Source organism: Pseudophryne corroboree, chromosome 4 (assembly GCF_028390025.1).
Source record: "Pseudophryne corroboree isolate aPseCor3 chromosome 4, aPseCor3.hap2, whole genome shotgun sequence".
Lineage (NCBI taxonomy): Eukaryota > Metazoa > Chordata > Amphibia > Anura > Myobatrachidae > Pseudophryne > Pseudophryne corroboree.
In genome coordinates, this window is record NC_086447.1 from 26,529,688 (window position 1) to 26,551,819 (window position 22,132).

The 22,132-nt window shown below is 31.9% G+C and overlaps 24 non-coding genes across 24 annotated transcripts; all 24 read right to left on the reverse strand.

Annotated features, from left to right (window-relative positions):
- Positions 1 to 176: 176 nt before the first annotated feature.
- On the reverse strand, positions 177 to 249 carry TRNAV-AAC (transfer RNA valine (anticodon AAC)). Its single transcript has one exon. It is a non-coding gene; the product is annotated as a tRNA-Val (tRNA).
- A 432-nt stretch (positions 250 to 681) lies between these two features.
- On the reverse strand, positions 682 to 754 carry TRNAV-CAC (transfer RNA valine (anticodon CAC)). Its single transcript has one exon. It is a non-coding gene; the product is annotated as a tRNA-Val (tRNA).
- Positions 755 to 1,622: 868 nt separating this feature from the next.
- Positions 1,623 to 1,695, reverse strand: TRNAV-AAC (transfer RNA valine (anticodon AAC)). The gene has a single exon. It is a non-coding gene; the product is annotated as a tRNA-Val (tRNA).
- A 428-nt stretch (positions 1,696 to 2,123) lies between these two features.
- TRNAV-CAC (transfer RNA valine (anticodon CAC)) lies at positions 2,124 to 2,196 on the reverse strand. Its single transcript has one exon. It is a non-coding gene; the product is annotated as a tRNA-Val (tRNA).
- Positions 2,197 to 3,063: 867 nt separating this feature from the next.
- Positions 3,064 to 3,136, reverse strand: TRNAV-AAC (transfer RNA valine (anticodon AAC)). The gene has a single exon. It is a non-coding gene; the product is annotated as a tRNA-Val (tRNA).
- Positions 3,137 to 3,784: 648 nt separating this feature from the next.
- TRNAV-AAC (transfer RNA valine (anticodon AAC)) lies at positions 3,785 to 3,857 on the reverse strand. Its single transcript has one exon. It is a non-coding gene; the product is annotated as a tRNA-Val (tRNA).
- A 433-nt stretch (positions 3,858 to 4,290) lies between these two features.
- TRNAV-CAC (transfer RNA valine (anticodon CAC)) lies at positions 4,291 to 4,363 on the reverse strand. Its single transcript has one exon. It is a non-coding gene; the product is annotated as a tRNA-Val (tRNA).
- An 868-nt stretch (positions 4,364 to 5,231) lies between these two features.
- TRNAV-AAC (transfer RNA valine (anticodon AAC)) lies at positions 5,232 to 5,304 on the reverse strand. The gene has a single exon. It is a non-coding gene; the product is annotated as a tRNA-Val (tRNA).
- Positions 5,305 to 6,673: 1,369 nt separating this feature from the next.
- Positions 6,674 to 6,746, reverse strand: TRNAV-AAC (transfer RNA valine (anticodon AAC)). Its single transcript has one exon. It is a non-coding gene; the product is annotated as a tRNA-Val (tRNA).
- Positions 6,747 to 7,178: 432 nt separating this feature from the next.
- On the reverse strand, positions 7,179 to 7,251 carry TRNAV-CAC (transfer RNA valine (anticodon CAC)). Its single transcript has one exon. It is a non-coding gene; the product is annotated as a tRNA-Val (tRNA).
- Positions 7,252 to 7,899: 648 nt separating this feature from the next.
- On the reverse strand, positions 7,900 to 7,972 carry TRNAV-CAC (transfer RNA valine (anticodon CAC)). The gene has a single exon. It is a non-coding gene; the product is annotated as a tRNA-Val (tRNA).
- An 868-nt stretch (positions 7,973 to 8,840) lies between these two features.
- Positions 8,841 to 8,913, reverse strand: TRNAV-AAC (transfer RNA valine (anticodon AAC)). The gene has a single exon. It is a non-coding gene; the product is annotated as a tRNA-Val (tRNA).
- A 430-nt stretch (positions 8,914 to 9,343) lies between these two features.
- On the reverse strand, positions 9,344 to 9,416 carry TRNAV-CAC (transfer RNA valine (anticodon CAC)). Its single transcript has one exon. It is a non-coding gene; the product is annotated as a tRNA-Val (tRNA).
- Positions 9,417 to 10,284: 868 nt separating this feature from the next.
- Positions 10,285 to 10,357, reverse strand: TRNAV-AAC (transfer RNA valine (anticodon AAC)). The gene has a single exon. It is a non-coding gene; the product is annotated as a tRNA-Val (tRNA).
- A 1,368-nt stretch (positions 10,358 to 11,725) lies between these two features.
- Positions 11,726 to 11,798, reverse strand: TRNAV-AAC (transfer RNA valine (anticodon AAC)). The gene has a single exon. It is a non-coding gene; the product is annotated as a tRNA-Val (tRNA).
- Positions 11,799 to 12,231: 433 nt separating this feature from the next.
- On the reverse strand, positions 12,232 to 12,304 carry TRNAV-CAC (transfer RNA valine (anticodon CAC)). The gene has a single exon. It is a non-coding gene; the product is annotated as a tRNA-Val (tRNA).
- An 867-nt stretch (positions 12,305 to 13,171) lies between these two features.
- On the reverse strand, positions 13,172 to 13,244 carry TRNAV-AAC (transfer RNA valine (anticodon AAC)). The gene has a single exon. It is a non-coding gene; the product is annotated as a tRNA-Val (tRNA).
- A 1,368-nt stretch (positions 13,245 to 14,612) lies between these two features.
- TRNAV-AAC (transfer RNA valine (anticodon AAC)) lies at positions 14,613 to 14,685 on the reverse strand. Its single transcript has one exon. It is a non-coding gene; the product is annotated as a tRNA-Val (tRNA).
- A 2,794-nt stretch (positions 14,686 to 17,479) lies between these two features.
- TRNAI-AAU (transfer RNA isoleucine (anticodon AAU)) lies at positions 17,480 to 17,552 on the reverse strand. The gene has a single exon. It is a non-coding gene; the product is annotated as a tRNA-Ile (tRNA).
- Positions 17,553 to 17,984: 432 nt separating this feature from the next.
- On the reverse strand, positions 17,985 to 18,057 carry TRNAV-CAC (transfer RNA valine (anticodon CAC)). Its single transcript has one exon. It is a non-coding gene; the product is annotated as a tRNA-Val (tRNA).
- Positions 18,058 to 18,706: 649 nt separating this feature from the next.
- TRNAV-CAC (transfer RNA valine (anticodon CAC)) lies at positions 18,707 to 18,779 on the reverse strand. The gene has a single exon. It is a non-coding gene; the product is annotated as a tRNA-Val (tRNA).
- An 868-nt stretch (positions 18,780 to 19,647) lies between these two features.
- TRNAV-AAC (transfer RNA valine (anticodon AAC)) lies at positions 19,648 to 19,720 on the reverse strand. Its single transcript has one exon. It is a non-coding gene; the product is annotated as a tRNA-Val (tRNA).
- A 430-nt stretch (positions 19,721 to 20,150) lies between these two features.
- Positions 20,151 to 20,223, reverse strand: TRNAV-CAC (transfer RNA valine (anticodon CAC)). The gene has a single exon. It is a non-coding gene; the product is annotated as a tRNA-Val (tRNA).
- Positions 20,224 to 21,091: 868 nt separating this feature from the next.
- On the reverse strand, positions 21,092 to 21,164 carry TRNAV-AAC (transfer RNA valine (anticodon AAC)). The gene has a single exon. It is a non-coding gene; the product is annotated as a tRNA-Val (tRNA).
- Between the last annotated feature and the right edge of the window lie 968 nt (positions 21,165 to 22,132).

Sequence of the window (22,132 nt, forward strand, 5' to 3'; positions counted from 1 at the left end):
CAAACATGAAATCACCACACTACAGATACTACATGAAAAATTTGCAACCATCATCCAATAAAAAATGATCTTTGACATTCAGTATGGCATGCTAAAATAAACTTTTTATCTGATTGTATTTTTATTGAGCATTTTACCCAAAAATTCATTGTTTTAAAATTCTAAAGCTAAAAGATTGTTTTTGCCCAGTTTTGAACTGGGGACCTTTTGCGTGTTAGGCGAACGTGATAACCACTACACTACAGAAACTGACTCCTGTGGGTCCTATCACTATCTAGTCTGGAAGTACAAATGACACATGCTTTTCTTAGAAATATAATTTTTTCTAAACTTTTTTTCCTATTTTCTAATAATTTTGACGCTATTTTTCCACTTTGCATTTCAAGAGGACACATTCACTTATTATCAATTCTGATCATTGTATTTACTAAAAAAAATATTTTTTTAATGTATTTCTGACCAATTTTGAAGGGGGACCTTATGCATATTGGGTAAATGTGAATAACTCTACACTACAGGTACTTCATGAATGCAACACCATCCAATAATGCATGGTAGAAGGGAAATTGACTTTTGATATTCTGCAATATGATTTTTGCTTGCTTTTTCATTGAGCAATGCAACAGTAGATAGTTATCAAAATATAAATTATTGAATTCAAAGTGTTTAGGTAACAAAATATGTTTCTGCCCAGTTTTGAACTGAGGACCTTTCGCGCGTGAGGCGAAAGTGATAACCACTACACTACAGAAACTACATGGAAACAGCGTCTCCCGCCATCTAATAAAAAATGATCTTTGACATACATTATGGCATTCTGAAATAAACTTTTTATATGATTGCATTTTTATTTGGCATTTCAACCAAAAATCCCTTGTTTTAAAATTCTAAAGATAACAGCACATTTCTGCCCAGTTTCGAACTGGGGACCTTTTGTGTTTTAGGCAAATGTTATAACCACTACAATACAGAAACTGACTTTTGAAGATCTCATCACTATGGAGTCGGGAAGTACCATTGGCAAACCGTTTTCTTAGAATTTTTTTTTCTAAACTTATTTTTCTATTTTCTAATAATTTCTATGCTATTTTTTCCACTTTGCATTTCAAGAGGACACATTCACTTATTAATAGTTCTGATCATTGTATTTAATAAAAAAATCTATTTTTAATGTATTTCTGACCAATTTTGAAGGGGAACCTTATGCATATTCGCTAAATGTGAATAATACTACACTACAGGTACTTCATGAATGCAACACCATCCAATATGCATGGTAGAAGGGAAATTGACTTTTGATATTCTGCAATATGATTTTTTGCTTGCTTTTTCATTGAGCAATGCAACAGTATATAGTTATCAAAATATAAATTATTGAATTCAAAGTGTTTAGGTAACAAAATATGTTTCTGCCAATTTCGAACTGGGGACCTTTCACGTGTGAGGCAAACATGAAATCACTACACTACAGATACTACATGAAAAATTTGCGACCATCATCCAATAAAAAATGATCTTTGACATTCAGTATGGCATGCTAAAATAAACTTTTTATCTGATTGTATTTTTATTGAGCATTTTACCCAAAAATTCATTGTTTTAAAATTCTAAAGCTAAAAGATTGTTTCTGCCCAGTTTTGAACTGGGGACCTTTCGCATGTTAGGCGAACGTGATAACCACTACACTACAGAAACTGACTCTTGTGGGTCCCATCACTATCTAGTCTGGAAGTACAAATGACACATGCTTTTCTTAGAAATATAATTTTTTCTAAACTTTTTTCCTATTTTCTAATAATTTTGACGCTATTTTTCCACTTTGCATTTCAAGAGGATACATTCACTTATTATCAATTCTGATCATTGTATTTACTAAAAAAATATTTTTTAATGTATTTCTGACCAATTTTGAAGGGGGACCTTATGCATATTGGGTAAATGTGAATAACTCTACACTACAGGTACTTCATGAATGCAACACCATCCAATATGCATGGTAGAAGGGAAATTGACTTTTGATATTCTGCAATATGATTTTTGCTTGCTTTTTCATTGAGCAATGCAACAGTAGATAGTTATCAAAATATAAATTATTGAATTCAAAGTGTTTAGGTAACAAAATATATTTCTGCCCAGTTTCGAACTGGGGACCTTTCGCGTGTGAGGCGAACGTGATAACCACTACTCTACAGAAACTACATGGAAACAGCATCTACCGCCATCCAATAAAAAATTATCTTTGACATACATTATGGCATTCTGAAATAAACTTTTTATATGATTGCATTTTTTTTTGCCTTTCAACCAAAAATCCCTTGTTTTAAAATTCTAAAGATAACAGCATATTTCTGCCCAGTTTCGAACTGGGGACCTTTTGTGTTTTAGGCGAATGTGATAACCACTACAATACAGAAACTGACTTTTGAAGATCTCATCACTATGGAGTCGGGAAGTACCATTGGCAAACCGTTTTCTTAGAATTTTTTTTTCTAAACTTATTTTTCTATTTTCTAATAATTTCTATGCTATTTTTTCCACTTTGCATTTCAAGAGGACACATTCACTTATTAATAGTTCTGATCATTGTATTTAATAAAAAAATCTATTTTTAATATATTTCTGACCAATTTTGAAGGGGAACCTTATGCATATTGGCTAAATGTGAATAATACTACACTACAGGTACTTCATGAATGCAACACCATCCAATATGCATGGTAGAAGGGAAATTGACTTTTGATATTCTGCAAAATGATTTTTTGCTTGCTTTTTCATTGAGCAATGCAACAGTATATAGTTATCAAAATATAAATTATTGAATTCAAAGTGTTTAGGTAACAAACTATGTTTCTGCCAATTTCGAACTGGGGACCTTTCACGTGTGAGGCAAACATGAAATCACTACACTACAGATACTACATGAAAAATTTGCGACCATCATCCAATAAAAAATGATCTTTGACATTCAGTATGGCATGCTAAAATATACTTTTTATCTGATTGTATTTTTATTGAACATTTCACCCAAAAATTCATTGTTTTAAAATTCTAAAGCTAAAACATTGTTTCTGCCCAGTTTTGAACTGGGGACCTTTCGCGTGTTAGGCGAACGTGATAACCACTACACTACAGAAACTGACTCTTGTGGATCCCATCACTATCTAGTCTGGAAGTACAAATGACACATGCTTTTCTTAGAAATATAATTTTTTCTAAACTTTTTTTCCTATTTTCTAATAATTTTGGCGCTTTTTTTCCACTTTGCATTTCAAGAGGACACATTCACTTATTATCAATTCTGATCATTGTATTTACTAAAAAAATATTTTTTTAATGTATTTCTGACCAATTTTGAAGGGGGACCTTATGCATATTGGGTAAATGTGAATAACTCTACACTACAGGTACTTCATGAATGCAACACCATCCAATATGCATGGTAGAAGGGAAATTGACTTTTGATATTCTGCAATATGATTTTTGCTTGCTTTTTCAATGAGCAATGCAACAGTAGATAGTTATCAAAATATAAATTATTGAATTCAAAGTGTTTAGGTAACAAAATATGTTTCTGCCAATTTCGAACTGGGGACCTTTCACGTGTGAGGCAAACATGAAATCACTACACTACAGATACTACATGAAAAATTTGCGACCATCATCCAATAAAAAATGATCTTTGACATTCAGTATGGCATGCTAAAATATACTTTTTATCTGATTGTATTTTTATTGAACATTTCACCCAAAAATTCATTGTTTTAAAATTCTAAAGCTAAAAGACTGTTTCTGCCCAGTTTCGAACTGGGGACCTTGTGCATGTTAAGCGAACGTGATAACCACTACACTACAGAAACTGACTCTCGTGTATCACATCCCTATCTATTCTGGAAGTACAAATGACACATGCTTTTCTTAGAAATATAATTTTTTCTAAACTTTTTTTTCCTATTTTCTAATAATTTTGACGCTATTTTTCCACTTTGCATTTCAAGAGGACACATTCACTTATTATCAATTCTGATCATTGTATTTACTAAAAAAAAATATTTTTTTTATGTATTTCTGACCAATTTTGAAGGGGGACCTTATGCATATTGGGTAAATGTGAATAACTCTACACTACAGGTACTTCATGAATGCAACACCATCCAATATGCATGGTAGAAGGGAAATTGACTTTTGATATTCTGCAATATGATTTTTGCTTGCTTTTTCATTGAGCAATGCAACAGTAGATAGTTATCAAAATATAAATTATTGAATTCAAAGTGTTTAGGTAACAAAATATGTTTCTGCCCAGTTTTGAACTGGGGATCTTTCGCGTGTGAGGCGAACGTGATAACCACTACACTACAGAAACTACATGGAAACAGCATCTCCCGCCATCCAATAAAAAATGATCTTTGACATACATTATGGCATTCTGAAATAAACTTTTTATATAATTGCATTTTTATTTGGCATTTCAACCAAAAATCCCTTGTTTTAAAATTCTAAAGAAAACAGCATATTTCTGCCCAGTTTCGAACTGGGGACCTTTTGTGTTTTAGGCGAATGTGATAACCACTACAATACAGAAACTGACTTTTGAAGATCTCATCACTATGGAGTCGGGAAGTACCATTGGCAAACCGTTTTCTTAGAATTTTTTTTTTCTAAACTTATTTTTCTATATTCTAATAATTTCTATGCTATTTTTCCACTTAGCATTTCAAGAGGACACATTTACTTATTAATAGTTCTGATCATTGTATTTACTAAAAAAATATTTTTTTAATGTATTTCTGACCAATTTTGAAGGGGGACCTTATGCATATTGGGTAAATGTGAATAACTCTACACTACAGGTACTTCATGAATGCAACACCATCCAATATGCATGGTAGAAGGGAAATTGACTTTTGATATTCTGCAATATGATTTTTTGCTTGCTTTTTCATTGAGCAATGCAACAGTATATAGTTATCAAAATATAAATTATTGAATTCAAAGTGTTTAGGTAACAAAATATGTTTCTGCCAATTTCGAACTGGGGACCTTTCACGTGTGAGGCAAACATGAAATCACTACACTACAGATACTACATGAAAAATTTGCGACCATCATCCAATAAAAAATGATCTTTGACATTCAGTATGGCATGCTAAAATAAACTTTTTATCTGATTGTATTTTTATTGAGCATTTTACCCAAAAATTCATTGTTTTAAAATTCTAAAGCTAAAAGATTGTTTCTGCCCAGTTTCAAACTGGGGACCTTTCGTGTGTTAGGCGAATGTGATAACCACTACACTACAGAAACTGACTCTCGTGGATTTCATCACTATCTAGTCTGGAAGTACAAATGACACATGCTTTTCTTAGAAATATATTTTTTTCTAAACTTTTTTCCTATTTTCTAATAATTTTGACGCTATTTTTCCACTTTGCATTTCAAGAGGACACATTCACTTATTATCAATTCTGATCATTGTATTTACAAAAAAAAATATTTTTTAATGTATTTCTGACCAATTTTGAAGGGGGACCTTATGCATATTGGGTAAATGTGAATAACTCTACACTACAGGTACTTCATGAATGCAACACCATCCAATATGCATGGTAGAAGGGAAATTGACTTTTGATATTCTGCAATATGATTTTTGCTTGCTTTTTCATTGAGCAATGCAACAGTAGATAGTTATCAAAATATAAATTATTGAATTCAAAGTGTTTAGGTAACAAAATATATTTCTGCCCAGTTTCGAAATGGGGACCTTTCGCGTGTGAGGCGAACGTGATAACCACTACTCTACAGAAACTACATGGAAACAGCATCTACCGCCATCCAATAAAAAATTATCTTTGACATACATTATGGCATTCTGAAATAAACTTTTTATATGATTGCATTTTTTTGGCATTTCAACCAAAAATCCCTTGTTTTAAAATTCTAAAGATAACAGCATATTTCTGCCCAGTTTCGAACTGGGGACCTTTTGTGTTTTAGGCGAATGTGATAACCACTACAATACAGAAACTGACTTTTGAAGATCTCATCACTATGGAGTCGGGAAGTACCATTGGCAAACCGTTTTCTTAGAATTTTTTTTTCTAAACTTATTTTTCTATTTTCTAATAATTTCTATGCTATTTTTTCCACTTTGCATTTCAAGAGGACACATTCACTTATTAATAGTTCTGATCATTGTATTTAATAAAAAAATCTATTTTTAATGTATTTCTGACCAATTTTGAAGGGGAACCTTATGCATATTGGCTAAATGTGAATAATACTACACTACAGGTACTTCATGAATGCAACACCATCCAATATGCATGGTAGAAGGGAAATTGACTTTTGATATTCTGCAATATGATTTTTTGCTTGCTTTTTCATTGAGAAATGCAACAGTATATAGTTATCAAAATATAAATTATTGAATTCAAAGTGTTTAGGTAACAAACTATGTTTCTGCCAATTTCGAACTGGGGACCTTTCACGTGTGAGGCAAACATGAAATCACTACACTACAGATACTACATGAAAAATTTGCGACCATCATCCAATAAAAAATGATCTTTGACATTCAGTATGGCATGCTAAAATATACTTTTTATCTGATTGTATTTTTATTGAACATTTCACCCAAAAATTCATTCTTTTAAAATTCTAAAGCTAAAAAGACTGTTTCTGCTCAGTTTCGAACTGGGGACCTTTTGCATGTTAAGCGAACGTGATAACCACTACACTACAGAAACTGACTCTCGTGTATCACATCCCTATCTATTCTGGAAGTACAAATGACACATGCTTTTCTTAGAAATATAATTTTTTCTAAACTTTTTTTTCCTATTTTCTAATAATTTTGACGCTATTTTTCCACTTTGCATTTCAAGAGGACACATTCACTTATTATCAATTCTGATCATTGTATTTACTAAAAAAAATCTTTTTTTTATGTATTTCTGACCAATTTTGAAGGGGGACCTTATGCATATTGGGTAAATGTGAATAACTCTACACTACAGGTACTTCATGAATGCAACACCATCCAATATGCATGGTAGAAGGGAAATTGACTTTTGATATTCTGCAATATGATTTTTGCTTGCTTTTTCATTGAGCAATGCAACAGTAGATAGTTATCAAAATATAAATTATTGAATTCAAAGTGTTTAGGTAACAAAACATGTTTCTGCCCAGGTTCGAACTGGGGACCTTTCGCGTGTGAGGCGAACGTGATAACCACTACACTACAGAAACTACATGGAAACAGCATCTCCCGCCATCCAATAAAAAATGATCTTTGACATACATTATGGCATTCTGAAATAAACTTTTTATATGATTGTATTTTTATTTGCATTTCAACCAAAAATCCCTTGTTTTAAAATTCTAAAGATAACAGCATATTTCTGCCCAGTTTCGAACTGGGGACCTTTTGTGTTTTAGGCGAATGTGATAACCACTACAATACAGAAACTGACTTTTGAAGATCTCATCACTATGGAGTCGGGAAGTACCATTGGCAAACCGTTTTCTTAGAATTTGTTTTTCTAAACTTATTTTTCTATTTTCTAATCATTTCTATGCTATTTTTTCCACTTTGCATTTCAAGAGGACACATTCACTTATTAATAGTTCTGATCATTGTATTTAATAAAAAAATCTATTTTTCATGTATTTCTGACCAATTTTGAAGGGGAACCTTATGCATATTGGCTAAATGTGAATAATACTACACTACAGGTACTTCATGAATGCAACACCATCCAATATGCATGGTAGAAGGGAAATTGACTTTTGATATTCTGCAATATGATTTTTGCTTGCTTTTTCATTGAGCAATGCAACAGTAGATAGTTATCAAAATATAAATTATTGAATTCAAAGTGTTTAGGTAACAAAATAAGTTTCTGCCCAGTTTTGAACTTGGGATCTTTCGCGTGTGAGGCGAACGTGATAACCACTACACTACAGAAACTACATGGAAACAGCATCTCCCGCCATCCAATAAAAAATGATCTTTGACATACATTATGGCATTCTGAAATAAACTTTTTATATAATTGCATTTTTATTTGGCATTTCAACCAAAAATCCCTTGTTTTAAAATTCTAAAGAAAACAGCATATTTCTGCCCAGTTTCGAACTGGGGACCTTTTGTGTTTTAGGCGAATGTGATAACCACTACAATACAGAAACTGACTTTTGAAGATCTCATCACTATGGAGTCGGGAAGTACCATTGGCAAACCGTTTTCTTAGAATTTTTTTTTTCTAAACTTATTTTTCTATATTCTAATAATTTCTATGCTATTTTTCCACTTAGCATTTCAAGAGGACACATTTACTTATTAATAGTTCTGATCATTGTATTTACTAAAAAAATATTTTTTTAATGTATTTCTGACCAATTTTGAAGGGGGACCTTATGCATATTGGGTAAATGTGAATAACTCTACACTACAGGTACTTCATGAATGCAACACCATCCAATATGCATGGTAGAAGGGAAATTGACTTTTGATATTCTGCAATATGATTTTTTGCTTGCTTTTTCATTGAGCAATGCAACAGTATATAGTTATCAAAATATAAATTATTGAATTCAAAGTGTTTAGGTAACAAAATATGTTTCTGCCAATTTCGAACTGGGGACCTTTCACGTGTGAGGCAAACATGAAATCACTACACTACAGATACTACATGAAAAATTTGCGACCATCATCCAATAAAAAATGATCTTTGACATTCAGTATGGCATGCTAAAATAAACTTTTTATCTGATTGTATTTTTATTGAGCATTTTACCCAAAAATTCATTGTTTTAAAATTCTAAAGCTAAAACATTGTTTCTGCCCAGTTTTGAACTGGGGACCTTTCGCGTGTTAGGCGAACGTGATAACCACTACACTACAGAAACTGACTCTTGTGGATCCCATCACTATCTAGTCTGGAAGTACAAATGACACATGCTTTTCTTACAAATATAATTTTTTCTAAACTTTTTTTCCTATTTTCTAATAATTTTGGCGCTTTTTTTCCACTTTGCATTTCAAGAGGACACATTCACTTATTATCAATTCTGATCATTGTATTTACTAAAAAAATATTTTTTTAATGTATTTCTGACCAATTTTGAAGGGGGACCTTATGCATATTGGGTAAATGTGAATAACTCTACACTACAGGTACTTCATGAATGCAACACCATCCAATATGCATGGTAGAAGGGAAATTGACTTTTGATATTCTGCAATATGATTTTTGCTTGCTTTTTCAATGAGCAATGCAACAGTAGATAGTTATCAAAATATAAATTATTGAATTCAAAGTGTTTAGGTAACAAAATATGTTTCTGCCCAGTTTTGAACTGAGGACCTTTCGCGTGTGAGGCGAACGTGATAACCACTACACTACAGAAACTACATGGAAACAGCATCTCCCGCAATCCAATAAAAAATGATCTTTGACATACATTATGGCATTCTGAAATAAACTTTTTATATGATTGCATTTTTATTTGGCATTTCAACCAAAAATCCCTTGTTTTAAAATTCTAAAGATAACAGCACATTTCTGCCCAGTTTCGAACTGGGGACCTTTTGTGTTTTAGGCGAATGTGATAACCACTACAATACAGAAACTGACTTTTGAAGATCTCATCACTATGGAGTCGGGAAGTACCATTGGCAAACCGTTTTCTTATAATTTTTTTTTTCTAAACTTATTTTTCTATATTCTAATAATTTCTATGCTATTTTTCCACTTTGCATTTCAAGAGGACACATTTACTTATTAATAGTTCTGATCATTGTATTTACTAAAAAAATATTTTTTTAATGTATTTCTGACCAATTTTGAAGGGGGACCTTATGCATATTGGGTAAATGTGAATAACTCTACACTACAGGTACTTCATGAATGCAACACCATCCAATATGCATGGTAGAAGGGAAATTGACTTTTGATATTCTGCAATATGATTTTTTGCTTGCTTTTTCATTGAGCAATGCAACAGTATATAGTTATCAAAATATAAATTATTGAATTCAAAGTGTTTAGGTAACAAACTATGTTTCTGCCAATTTCGAACTGGGGACCTTTCACGTGTGAGGCAAACATGAAATCACTACACTACAGATACTACATGAAAAATTTGCGACCATCATCCAATAAAAAATGATCTTTGACATTCAGTATGGCATGCTAAAATATACTTTTTATCTGATTGTATTTTTATTGAACATTTCACCCAAAAATTCATTGTTTTAAAATTCTAAAGCTAAAAGACTGTTTCTGCCCACTTTCGAACTGGGGACCTTTTGCATGTTAAGCGAACGTGATAACCACTACACTACAGAAACTGACTCTCGTGTATCACATCCCTATCTATTCTGGAAGTACAAATGACACATGCTTTTCTTAGAAATATAATTTTTTCTAAACTTTTTTCCTATTTTCTAATAATTTTGACGCTATTTTTCCACTTTGCATTTCAAGAGGACACATTCACTTATTATCAATTCTGATCATTGTATTTACTAAAAAAATATTTTTTAATGTATTTCTGACCAATTTTGAAGGGGGACCTTATGCATATTGGGTAAATGTGAATAACTCTACACTACAGGTACTTCATGAATGCAACACCATCCAATATGCATGGTAGAAGGGAAATTGACTTTTGATATTCTGCAATATGATTTTTGCTTGCTTTTTCATTGAGCAATGCAACAGTAGATAGTTATCAAAATATAAATTATTGAATTCAAAGTGTTTAGGTAACAAAATATATTTCTGCCCAGTTTCGAAATGGGGACCTTTCGCGTGTGAGGCGAACGTGATAACCACTACTCTACAGAAACTACATGGAAACAGCATCTACCGCCATCCAATAAAAAATTATCTTTGACATACATTATGGCATTCTGAAATAAACTTTTTATATGATTGCATTTTTTTTGGCATTTCAACCAAAAATCCCTTGTTTTAAAATTCTAAAGATAACAGCATATTTCTGCCCAGTTTCGAACTGGGGACCTTTTGTGTTTTAGGCGAATGTGATAACCACTACAATACAGAAACTGACTTTTGAAGATCTCATCACTATGGAGTCGGGAAGTACCATTGGCAAACCGTTTTCTTAGAATTTTTTTTTCTAAACTTATTTTTCTATTTTCTAATAATTTCTATGCTATTTTTTCCACTTTGCATTTCAAGAGGACACATTCACTTATTAATAGTTCTGATCATTGTATTTAATAAAAAAATCTATTTTTAATGTATTTCTGACCAATTTTGAAGGGGAACCTTATGCATATTGGCTAAATGTGAATAATACTACACTACAGGTACTTCATGAATGCAACACCATCCAATATGCATGGTAGAAGGGAAATTGACTTTTGATATTCTGCAATATGATTTTTTGCTTGCTTTTTCATTGAGCAATGCAACAGTATATAGTTATCAAAATATAAATTATTGAATTCAAAGTGTTTAGGTAACAAACTATGTTTCTGCCAATTTCGAACTGGGGACCTTTCACGTGTGAGGCAAACATGAAATCACTACACTACAGATACTACATGAAAAATTTGCGACCATCATCCAATAAAAAATGATCTTTGACATTCAGTATGGCATGCTAAAATATACTTTTTATCTGATTGTATTTTTATTGAACATTTCACCCAAAAATTCATTGTTTTAAAATTCTAAAGCTAAAAGACTGTTTCTGCCCAGTTTCGAACTGGGGACCTTTTGCATGTTAAGCGAACGTGATAACCACTACACTACAGAAACTGACTCTCGTGTATCACATCCCTATCTATTCTGGAAGTACAAATGACACATGCTTTTCTTAGAAATATAATTTTTTCTAAACTTTTTTTTCCTATTTTCTAATAATTTTGACGCTATTTTTCCACTTTGCATTTCAAGAGGACACATTCACTTATTATCAATTCTGATCATTGTATTTACTAAAAAAAAATCTTTTTTTTATGTATTTCTGACCAATTTTGAAGGGGGACCTTATGCATATTGGGTAAATGTGAATAACTCTACACTACAGGTACTTCATGAATGCAACACCATCCAATATGCATGGTAGAAGGGAAATTGACTTTTGATATTCTGCAATATGATTTTTGCTTGCTTTTTCATTGAGCAATGCAACAGTAGATAGTTATCAAAATATAAATTATTGAATTCAAAGTGTTTAGGTAACAAAACATGTTTCTGCCCAGGTTCGAACTGGGGACCTTTCGCGTGTGAGGCGAACGTGATAACCACTACACTACAGAAACTACATGGAAACAGCATCTCCCGCCATCCAATAAAAAATGATCTTTGACATACATTATGGCATTCTGAAATAAACTTTTTATATGATTGTATTTTTATTTGCATTTCAACCAAAAATCCCTTGTTTTAAAATTCTAAAGATAACAGCATATTTCTGCCCAGTTTCGAACTGGGGACCTTTTGTGTTTTAGGCGAATGTGATAACCACTACAATACAGAAATTGACTTTTGAAGATCTCATCACTATGGAGTCGGGAAGTACCATTTGACAAACCGTTTTCTTAGAATTTGTTTTTCTAAACTTATTTTTCTATTTTCTAATCATTTCTATGCTATTTTTTCCACTTTGCATTTCAAGAGGACAAATTCACTTATTAATAGTTCTGATCATTGTATTTAATAAAAAAATCTATTTTTCATGTATTTCTGACCAATTTTGAAGGGGAACCTTATGCATATTGGCTAAATGTGAATAATACTACACTACAGGTACTTCATGAATGCAACACCATCCAATATGCATGGTAGAAGGGAAATTGACTTTTGATATTCTGCAATATGATTTTTGCTTGCTTTTTCATTGAGCAATGCAACAGTAGATAGTTATCAAAATATAAATTATTGACTTCAAAGTGTTTAGGTAACAAAATATGTTTCTGCCAATTTCGAACTGGGGACCTTTCACGTGTGAGGCAAACATGAAATCACTACACTACAGATACTACATGAAAAATTTGCGACCATCATCCAATAAAAAATGATCTTTGACATTCAGTATGGCATGCTAAAATAAACTTTTTATCTGATTGTATTTTTATTGAGCATTTTACCCAAAAATTCATTGTTTTAAAATTCTAAAGCTAAAAGATTGTTTCTGCCCAGCTTCGAACTGGGGACCTTTCGCGTGTTAGGCGAATGTGATAACCACTACACTACAGAAACTGACTCTCGTGGATCCCATCACTATCTAGTCTGGAAGTACAAATGACACATGCTTTTCTTAGAAATATAATTTTTTCTAAACTTTTTTCCTATTTTCTAATAATTTTGACGCTATTTTTCCACTTTGCATTTCAAGAGGACACATTCACTTATTATCAATTCTGATCATTGTATTTACTAAAAAAATATTTTTTAATGTATTTCTGACCAATTTTGAAGGGGGACCTTATGCATATTGGGTAAATGTGAATAACTCTACACTACAGGTACTTCATGAATGCAACACCATCCAATATGCATGGTAGAAGGGAAATTGACTTTTGATATTCTGCAATATGATTTTTGCTTGCTTTTTCATTGAGCAATGCAACAGTAGATAGTTATCAAAATATAAATTATTGAATTCAAAGTGTTTAGGTAACAAAATATATTTCTGCCCAGTTTCGAAATGGGGACCTTTCGCGTGTGAGGCGAACGTGATAACCACTACTCTACAGAAACTACATGGAAACAGCATCTACCGCCATCCAATAAAAAATTATCTTTGACATACATTATGGCATTCTGAAATAAACTTTTTATATGATTGCATTTTTTTTGGCATTTCAACCAAAAATCCCTTGTTTTAAAATTCTAAATATAACAGCATATTTCTGCCCAGTTTCGAACTGGGGACCTTTTGTGTTTTAGGCGAATGTGATAACCACTACAATACAGAAACTGACTTTTGAAGATCTCATCACTATGGAGTCGGGAAGTACCATTGGCAAACCGTTTTCTTAGAATTTTTTTTTCTAAACTTATTTTTCTATTTTCTAATAATTTCTATGCTATTTTTTCCACTTTGCATTTCAAGAGGACACATTCACTTATTAATAGTTCTGATCATTGTATTTAATAAAAAAATCTATTTTTAATGTATTTCTGACCAATTTTGAAGGGGAACCTTATGCATATTGGCTAAATGTGAATAATACTACACTACAGGTACTTCATGAATGCAACACCATCCAATATGCATGGTAGAAGGGAAATTGACTTTTGATATTCTGCAATATGATTTTTTGCTTGCTTTTTCATTGAGCAATGCAACAGTATATAGTTATCAAAATATAAATTATTGAATTCAAAGTGTTTAGGTAACAAACTATGTTTCTGCCAATTTCGAACTGGGGACCTTTCACGTGTGAGGCAAACATGAAATCACTACACTACAGATACTACATGAAAAATTTGCGACCATCATCCAATAAAAAATGATCTTTGACATTCAGTATGGCATGCTAAAATATACTTTTTATCTGATTGTATTTTTATTGAACATTTCACCCAAAAATTCATTGTTTTAAAATTCTAAAGCTAAAAGACTGTTTCTGCCCAGTTTCGAACTGGGGACCTTTTGCATGTTAAGCGAACGTGATAACCACTACACTACAGAAACTGACTCTCGTGTATCACATCCCTATCTATTCTGGAAGTACAAATGACACATGCTTTTCTTAGAAATATAATTTTTTCTAAACTTTTTTCCTATTTTCTAATAATTTTGACGCTATTTTTCCACTTTGCATTTCAAGAGGACACATTCACTTATTATCAATTCTGATCATTGTATTTACTAAAAAAATATTTTTTAATGTATTTCTGACCAATTTTGAAGGGGGACCTTATGCATATTGGGTAAATGTGAATAACTCTACACTACAGGTACTTCATGAATGCAACACCATCCAATATGCATGGTAGAAGGGAAATTGACTTTTGATATTCTGCAATATGATTTTTGCTTGCTTTTTCATTGAGCAATGCAACAGTAGATAGTTATCAAAATATAAATTATTGAATTCAAAGTGTTTAGGTAACAAAATATATTTCTGCCCAGTTTCGAAATGGGGACCTTTCGCGTGTGAGGCGAACGTGATAACCACTACTCTACAGAAACTACATGGAAACAGCATCTACCGCCATCCAATAAAAAATTATCTTTGACATACATTATGGCATTCTGAAATAAACTTTTTATATGATTGCATTTTTTTTGGCATTTCAACCAAAAATCCCTTGTTTTAAAATTCTAAAGATAACAGCATATTTCTGCCCAGTTTCGAACTGGGGACCTTTTGTGTTTTAGGCGAATGTGATAACCACTACAATACAGAAACTGACTTTTGAAGATCTCATCACTATGGAGTCGGGAAGTACCATTGGCAAACCGTTTTCTTAGAATTTTTTTTTCTAAACTTATTTTTCTATTTTCTAATAATTTCTATGCTATTTTTTCCACTTTGCATTTCAAGAGGACACATTCACTTATTAATAGTTCTGATCATTGTATTTAATAAAAAAATCTATTTTTAATGTATTTCTGACCAATTTTGAAGGGGAACCTTATGCATATTGGCTAAATGTGAATAATACTACACTACAGGTACTTCATGAATGCAACACCATCCAATATGCATGGTAGAAGGGAAATTGACTTTTGATATTCTGCAATATGATTTTTTGCTTGCTTTTTCATTGAGCAATGCAACAGTATATAGTTATCAAAATATAAATTATTGAATTCAAAGTGTTTAGGTAACAAACTATGTTTCTGCCAATTTCGAACTGGGGACCTTTCACGTGTGAGGCAAACATGAAATCACTACACTACAGATACTACATGAAAAATTTGCGACCATCATCCAATAAAAAATGATCTTTGACATTCAGTATGGCATGCTAAAATATACTTTTTATCTGATTGTATTTTTATTGAACATTTCACCCAAAAATTCATTGTTTTAAAATTCTAAAGCTAAAAGTTTCGAACTGGGGACCTTTTGCATGTTAAGCGAACGTGATAACCACTACACTACAGAAACTGACTCTCGTGTATCACATCCCTATCTATTCTGGAAGTACAAATGACACATGCTTTTCTTAGAAATATAATTTTTTCTAAACTTTTTTCCTATTTTCTAATAATTTTGACGCTATTTTTCCACTTTGCATTTCAAGAGGACACATTCACTTATTATCAATTCTGATCATTGTATTTACTAAAAAAATATTTTTTAATGTATTTCTGACCAATTTTGAAGGGGGACCTTATGCATATTGGGTAAATGTGAATAACTCTACACTACAGGTACTTCATGAATGCAACACCATCCAATATGCATGGTAGAAGGGAAATTGACTTTTGATATTCTGCAATATGATTTTTGCTTGCTTTTTCATTGAGCAATGCAACAGTAGATAGTTATCAAAATATAAATTATTGAATTCAAAGTGTTTAGGTAACAAAATATATTTCTGCCCAGTTTCGAAATGGGGACCTTTCGCGTGTGAGGCGAACGTGATAACCACTACTCTACAGAAACTACATGGAAACAGCATCTACCGCCATCCAATAAAAAATTATCTTTGACATACATTATGGCATTCTGAAATAAACTTTTTATATGATTGCATTTTTTTTGGCATTTCAACCAAAAATCCCTTGTTTTAAAATTCTAAAGATAACAGCATATTTCTGCCCAGTTTCGAACTGGGGACCTTTTGTGTTTTAGGCGAATGTGATAACCACTACAATACAGAAACTGACTTTTGAAGATCTCATCACTATGGAGTCGGGAAGTACCATTGGCAAACCGTTTTCTTAGAATTTTTTTTTCTAAACTTATTTTTCTATTTTCTAATAATTTCTATGCTATTTTTTCCACTTTGCATTTCAAGAGGACACATTCACTTATTAATAGTTCTGATCATTGTATTTAATAAAAAAATCTATTTTTAATGTATTTCTGACCAATTTTGAAGGGGAACCTTATGCATATTGGCTAAATGTGAATAATACTACACTACAGGTACTTCATGAATGCAACACCATCCAATATGCATGGTAGAAGGGAAATTGACTTTTGATATTCTGCAATATGATTTTTTGCTTGCTTTTTCATTGAGCAATGCAACAGTATATAGTTATCAAAATATAAATTATTGAATTCAAAGTGTTTAGGTAACAAACTATGTTTCTGCCAATTTCGAACTGGGGACCTTTCACGTGTGAGGCAAACATGAAATCACTACACTACAGATACTACATGAAAAATTTGCGACCATCATCCAATAAAAAATGATCTTTGACATTCAGTATGGCATGCTAAAATATACTTTTTATCTGATTGTATTTTTATTGAACATTTCACCCAAAAATTCATTGTTTTAAAATTCTAAAGCTAAAAGACTGTTTCTGCCCAGTTTCGAACTGGGGACCTTTTGCATATTAAGCGAACGTGATAACCACTACACTACAGAAACTGACTCTTGTGTATCACATCCCTATCTATTCTGGAAGTACAAATGACACATGCTTTTCTTAGAAATATAATTTTTTCTAAACTTTTTTTTCCTATTTTCTAATAATTTTGACGCTATTTTTCCACTTTGCATTTCAAGAGGACACATTCACTTATTATCAATTCTGATCATTGTATTTACTAAAAAAAATCTTTTTTTTATGTATTTCTGACCAATTTTGAAGGGGGACCTTATGCATATTGGGTAAATGTGAATAACTCTACACTACAGGTACTTCATGAATGCAACACCATCCAATATGCATGGTAGAAGGGAAATTGACTTTTGATATTCTGCAATATGATTTTTGCTTGCTTTTTCATTGAGCAATGCAACAGTAGATAGTTATCAAAATATAAATTATTGAATTCAAAGTGTTTAGGTAACAAAACATGTTTCTGCCCAGGTTCGAACTGGGGACCTTTCGCGTGTGAGGCGAACGTGATAACCACTACACTACAGAAACTACATGGAAACAGCATCTCCCGCCATCCAATAAAAAATGATCTTTGACATACATTATGGCATTCTGAAATAAACTTTTTATATGATTGTATTTTTATTTGCATTTCAACCAAAAATCCCTTGTTTTAAAATTCTAAAGATAACAGCATATTTCTGCCCAGTTTCGAACTGGGGACCTTTTGTGTTTTAGGCGAATGTGATAACCACTACAATACAGAAATTGACTTTTGAAGATCTCATCACTATGGAGTCGGGAAGTACCATTTGACAAACCGTTTTCTTAGAATTTGTTTTTCTAAACTTATTTTTCTATTTTCTAATCATTTCTATGCTATTTTTTCCACTTTGCATTTCAAGAGGACACATTCACTTATTAATAGTTCTGATCATTGTATTTAATAAAAAAATCTATTTTTCATGTATTTCTGACCAATTTTGAAGGGGAACCTTATGCATATTGGCTAAATGTGAATAATACTACACTACAGGTACTTCATGAATGCAACACCATCCAATATGCATGGTAGAAGGGAAATTGACTTTTGATATTCTGCAATATGATTTTTGCTTGCTTTTTCATTGAGCAATGCAACAGTAGATAGTTATCAAAATATAAATTATTGAATTCAAAGTGTTTAGGTAACAAAATATGTTTCTGCCCAGTTTTGAACTTGGGATCTTTCGCGTGTGAGGCGAACGTGATAACCACTACACTACAGAAACTACATGGAAACAGCATCTCCCGCCATCCAATAAAAAATGATCTTTGACATACATTATGGCATTCTGAAATAAACTTTTTATATAATTGCATTTTTATTTGGCATTTCAACCAAAAATCCCTTGTTTTAAAATTCTAAAGAAAACAGCATATTTCTGCCCAGTTTCGAACTGGGGACCTTTTGTGTTTTAGGCGAATGTGATAACCACTACAATACAGAAACTGACTTTTGAAGATCTCATCACTATGGAGTCGGGAAGTACCATTGGCAAACCGTTTTCTTAGAATTTTTTTTTTCTAAACTTATTTTTCTATATTCTAATAATTTCTATGCTATTTTTCCACTTTGCATTTCAAGAGGACACATTTACTTATTAATAGTTCTGATCATTGTATTTACTAAAAAAATATTTTTTTAATGTATTTCTGACCAATTTTGAAGGGGGACCTTATGCATATTGGGTAAATGTGAATAACTCTACACTACAGGTACTTCATGAATGCAACACCATCCAATATGCATGGTAGAAGGGAAATTGACTTTTGATATTCTGCAATATGATTTTTTGCTTGCTTTTTCATTGAGCAATGCAAAAGTATATAGTTATCAAAATATAAATTATTGAATTCAAAGTGTTTAGGTAACAAAATATGTTTCTGCCAATTTCGAACTGGGGACCTTTCACGTGTGAGGCAAACATGAAATCACTACACTACAGATACTACATGAAAAATTTGCGACCATCATCCAATAAAAAATGATCTTTGACATTCAGTATGGCATGCTAAAATAAACTTTTTATCTGATTGTATTTTTATTGAGCATTTTACCCAAAAATTCATTGTTTTAAAATTCTAAAGCTAAAACATTGTTTCTGCCCAGTTTTGAACTGGGGACCTTTCGCGTGTTAGGCGAACGTGATAACCACTACACTACAGAAACTGACTCTTGTGGATCCCATCACTATCTAGTCTGGAAGTACAAATGACACATGCTTTTCTTAGAAATATAATTTTTTCTAAACTTTTTTTCCTATTTTCTAATAATTTTGGCGCTTTTTTTCCACTTTGCATTTCAAGAGGACACATTCACTTATTATCAATTCTGATCATTGTATTTACTAAAAAAATATTTTTTTAATGTATTTCTGACCAATTTTGAAGGGGGACCTTATGCATATTGGGTAAATGTGAATAACTCTACACTACAGGTACTTCATGAATGCAACACCATCCAATATGCATGGTAGAAGGGAAATTGACTTTTGATATTCTGCAATATGATTTTTGCTTGCTTTTTCAATGAGCAATGCAACAGTAGATAGTTATCAAAATATAAATTATTGAATTCAAAGTGTTTAGGTAACAAAATATGTTTCTGCCCAGTTTTGAACTGAGGACCTTTCGCGTGTGAGGCGAACGTGATAACCACTACACTACAGAAACTACATGGAAACAGCATCTCCCGCCATCCAATAAAAAATGATCTTTGACATACATTATGGCATTCTGAAATAAACTTTTTATATGATTGCATTTTTATTTGGCATTTCAACCAAAAATCCCTTGTTTTAAAATTCTAAAGATAACAGCACATTTCTGCCCAGTTTCGAACTGGGGACCTTTTGTGTTTTAGGCGAATGTGATAACCACTACAATACAGAAACTGACTTTTGAAGATCTCATCACTATGGAGTCGGGAAGTACCAATGGCAAACCGTTTTCATAGAATTTTTTTTTCTAAACTTATTTTTCTATTTTCTAATAATTTCTATGCTATTTTTTCCACTTTGCATTTCAAGAGGACACATTCACTTATTAATAGTTCTGATCATTGTATTTAATAAAAAAATCTATTTTTAATGTATTTCTGACCAATTTTGAAGGGGAACCTTATGCATATTGGCTAAATGTGAATAATACTACACTACAGGTACTTCATGAATGCAACACCATCCAATATGCATGGTAGAAGGGAAATTGACTTTTGATATTCTGCAATATGATTTTTTGCTTGCTTTTTCATTGAGCAATGCAACAGTATATATTTATCAAAATATAAATTATTGAATTCAAAGTGTTTAGGTAACAAAATATGTTTCTGCCAATTTCGAACTGGGGACCTTTCACGTGTGAGGCAAACATGAAATCACTACACTACAGATACTACATGAAAAATTTGCGACCATCATCCAATAAAAAATGATCTTTGACATTCAGTATGGCATGCTAAAATAAACTTTTTATCTGATTGTATTTTTATTGAGCATTTTACCCAAAAATTCATTGTTTTAAAATTCTAAAGCTAAAACATTGCTTCTGCCCAGTTTTGAACTGGGGACCTTTCGCGTGTTAGGCGAATGTGATAACCACTACACTACAGAAACTGACTCTTGAGGATCCCATCACTATCTAGTCTGGAAGTACAAATGACACATGCTTTTCTTAGAAATATAATTTTTTCTAAACTTTTTTCCTATTTTCTAATAATTTTGACGCTATTTTTCCACTTTGCATTTCAAGAGGACACATTCACTTATTATCAATTCTGATCATTGTATTTACTAAAAAAATATTTTTTAATGTATTTCTGACCAATTTTGAAGGGGGACCTTATGCATATTGGGTAAATGTGAATAACTCTACACTACAGGTACTTCATGAATGCAACACCATCCAATATGCATGGTAGAAGGGAAATTGACTTTTGATATTCTGCAATATGATTTTTGCTTGCTTTTTCATTGAGCAATGCAACAGTAGATAGTTATCAAAATATAAATTATTGAATTTAAAGTATTTAGGTAACAAAAAATGTTCTGCCCAGTTTTGAACTGAGGACCTTTCGCGTGTGAGGCAAACCTGATAACCACTACACTACAGAAACTACATGGAAACAGCATCTCCTGCCATCCAATAAAAAATGATCTTTGACATACATTATGGCATTCTGAAATAAACTTTTTATATGATTGCATTTTTATTTGGCATTTCAACCAAAAATCCCTTGTTTTAAAATTCTAAAGATAACAGCACATTTCTGCCCAGTTTCGAACTGGGGACCTTTTGTGTTTTAGGCGAATGTGATAACCACTACAATACAGAAACTGACTTTTGAAGATCTCATCACTATGGAGTCGGGAAGTACCATTGGCAAACCGTTTTCATAGAATTTTTTTTTCTAAACTTATTTTTCTATTTTCTAATAATTTCTATGCTATTTTTTCCACTTTGCATTTCAAGAGGACACATTCACTTATTAATAGTTCTGATCATTGTATTTAATAAAAAAATCTATTTTTAATGTATTTCTGACCAATTTTGAAGGGCAACCTTATGCATATTGGCTAAATGT